Below are 3,527 nucleotides of genomic sequence, written 5' to 3' on the forward strand. Positions count from 1 at the left end.
TTTTTTTATGACCAAAAAGAGGAGGAAGGGGGGGGGGGGGGAGAGTTTACTCCGGCCCTTCCAATCCTCTGGGAAGTCTGTAGCTGTCAGTCTTGCAATTCCTCATGGGCCTTGTAGTTCCACAGCTGAAGGGCCGGAGTTGCCTATCCCTGTAACAGGAGAAACCTGAAGGAGGAGGACAGGTCAGGAAGTATCCAACACATAAAAATCCAGGGACTGATTCATCCCGTATCAGCTTTGCCTGGACTAATCCTTTAAGCCAAGATAGGAGCTACGGCGGGTACAGAGGGGTTGCAGTTATATGGACCCAAAACGTTGGATCATTTCCTGCATCTGGCACCATACGTCCAGCTTTATCCCATCGCAGATGATAAACAGCGACATGGAAGAGCAATGAGCCGCGTGCAGTGTAACAATGCACTTTTGACCCGCGCAGAAACACAATGCTGAGGATAAAGCAAACACAGCACATCGCTGCCAGCAAATTCACGAGCTCCACACAGTGATCCCACTTAATACTATGTAATCTGGTTGAGCTGCACGGCTACTGCTGGGATACCGTGTTACTGTAAATAGGCAATTATGGTATTTCTACAAACAATGGCCTGCTTATATCAATGGTGAATATATAGGCTTGTAAAACACTCAGGAATTCTGCTGTGACTTGACACATCAAAATCAATTCGCAGTATTTGTCTGGAGGGAGGAAAAAAAGGCGTTTACATGGAAAACCGGGGTTCACTTGAACCTGGAACTACATCGCTGGTTATATGTATTTGGAATGATGGCTGCAAATTTGTGACATAAGGTTGATCTTAGTAATTGATTTTTTTCCAATGACAGCAACATATTCAATTTGATCCGATTGGAATCTTCCAATCAGATCCCATAGAATCCTAGCCCAGGGTGGGAACCTCCGACCCTCCAGTTGCTGTGGAACTACAAGTCCCACGAGGCATTGCAAGACTGACAGTTACAGGCATGACTCCCAGAGGCAGAGACAGGTTGGGATTTGTAGTTAAAGCACAGCTGGAGGGTCGGAGTTACCCACCCCTGGTCTAGCCAGATGAGGGGGGGAAATGGCCGATTTGTTAGCAACCCATGTAAGAGCGAAGAGAGATCACTGAAATCACATATAAGCTTCACTATCAAAAGTCTATGAAGGTTCTCATTCATCCAGGTCATGGTATATCTGTAAAAAATAAGTCAAGACAACTGGACTTGCTGTATTTTTCTTGAAGACGTTTCACTGGACATCCGACCAGCTTTCTCAATTCAGAATTCACTATCAAAAGTTTTCTCCAATCTTCTTAAACCCCCGGGAACAAAAACGTTCATTTAAATATATTCCTCAATAAACACACAGGATGTAAATGTACTTTGTGTGCAGTAAATGCCTATGCAAACCCAGATATAACCTTGTAAAATGAAGGGTAGCTTGTTCCTATGTCATGTTACATAGTCTATTAAACCAAAAAACATACATAGACTGTGCAGAAAGCAGAGCTGTGGGAGGGACCCTGCAGGCCCCACCCCTGACAGGAAACTACAGTGGGGGGCGGATGACCAGACCAGTCACCCTGCACAAGGAGAGAGAGCAGCAGTGACCGGTCTTTATTACAGGAGGGGCGGAGACAAGACCAGTCACCCTGCACAAGGAGAGAGACCAACAGGTCTTTATTACAGGAGGGGCGGAGACAAGTCCAGTCACCCTGCACAAGGAGAAAGAGCAGCAGTGAACGGTCTTTATTACAGGAAGCTCCAAGTCTCACACTGGATTACTGCACAGATTTGGAAGAAATACACAAAACTCACCAAGACTCAAGGAAGGATACACATTGTAAATAGACAATATATGCTTATCCCGTAATTCAGCTTTAGGAATTTCAGCAAAATAATCCCTGGTGATCCTGCCATGACAGTTCTTGCTCAGGCATTTCCTGTTTTAGCGTGTCAACTGTTTACCAGTTGTGCTTCTTGCTAGCATGTCACATTTACTGCTGGTGGAGACCACAAGTGGCCACACTGATACACATTACGCAGTCATTGCCCACTGTTGTCACTATTGGGGACCTGGCTCCTGGGCATTTTCCTGTATTAGAAGCAACAAATCAACTGTGACAGTGGGGCATATGTGGCAGCTCTACCAAAGCAACAAGACTTTGGAACATGCTGAACATTATGGATCATGGAATCCCCCGTCCAGTTATTCTTATCTGTGAGAGGCGAGTGTGCCCCAGTCGTTGTGGGCTGGGAATTTGCAGATCCGCTCCTTCAACAAAGGTGGAAATGGGCCACACACGAGACTGGTGGAATTCTGTCAGCAGGACTTGGCCAAAATTGCACCATTGTATGGCCAACTTGAGATAAACAACTGAGTGCCAACTGGCCAGACATTGGTGGAATTCTGGCCGCGTCAGCAGGACTTGGCCAAATTTCCACTAGTTTATGGACAATTTAAGATAACCAACTTGATGCACAATAGTGCCAACTGGCCAGGCATTGGTGGAATTCAGGCTGAGTCAGCAGGACTTGGCCAATATTCCACCATTTTATGGCCAACTTCATATAAACAACTGGGTCCCAGAATGAGGCCACACACCAGTGCGAACTGGCCAGACATTGGTGGAATTCTGGCCGCGTCAGGAGGACGTGGCCAAAATTCCATAGTTTTATGGCCAACATAAGATAACCAACTGGGCCACATACTGAGGCCACACACTAGTACCAACTGGCCAGACATTGGTGGAATTCTGAACGAGTCAGCAGGACTTGGCAAAATTACACTAGTTTATGGCCAACTAGGCCACACAGCAGTGCCAACTGGCCAAACATCGGTGGAATTTTGGCAGAGTCAGCGGGACCTCCACCAGTTTATGACCAGCTTAAAATAACCAAAGCCTATCCCTTTTGGTTGCTCCGGGCAACAAATACTTTTCTTCCCTCCATCTTTCCAACCCCAGTGTGGGGTCTTCACAAAGGCTCCTTTCTAACCCAAGTAATCCAAAATCCATTGTGTTTGTTTACGGCTCCCGTGTCACAAGGTTTGGCATTTTGCTTGTGTTCTACAACATACCCAATTCATTTTCTCTGCTAAGAGGTATTTATATACGTTTCACAATGTGCAAAGAATACCATAATCTCCTGTTTTAATGTATGTAACAAGCAGTAGTCCTGTCAAGGCGAAAGGAACCAACTTTCTCCAGATGGATCTAATTTCGGAGCTCCCCAAGTATACACAGCACATCACTTAAACCAAATGAACTTTTAAATCAATAACATGAACATCGAGCTTCGGTAGACTTGAGTAAATTGTTAAAAAATAAACATTTGTGTCAAAGATGAAAAATAGAACCTGGCCCATATATTTTTTACATTATCTAAAAAGCTTTCATGTGCAGAAAACTCCGAGGCCATTACTTGAAGACGCCAGTCAAAACGCAGTGGGCACCGATTCAAGAGTTCACATATTAAAAAAGCATCGGGACTGGATTGTTCGAGACATTTTAGTCTAGTCGGCAAAACGG

At 45.1% G+C, this 3,527-nt stretch overlaps 1 protein-coding gene across 1 annotated transcript in view; it reads right to left on the reverse strand.

The window, feature by feature from the left end:
* Positions 1-3,527, reverse strand: part of SUPT3H (SPT3 homolog, SAGA and STAGA complex component) — a gene marked incomplete at its 3' end in the record, with an annotated part of 341,779 nt that overhangs the window by 76,528 nt on the left and 261,724 nt on the right. The window lies entirely within an intron of this gene.

Source organism: Nanorana parkeri, unplaced genomic scaffold (genome assembly GCF_000935625.1).
Source record: "Nanorana parkeri isolate BGI_ZX_2015 unplaced genomic scaffold, ASM93562v1 scaffold1396, whole genome shotgun sequence".
NCBI classification, from domain to species: Eukaryota; Metazoa; Chordata; class Amphibia; order Anura; family Dicroglossidae; genus Nanorana; species Nanorana parkeri.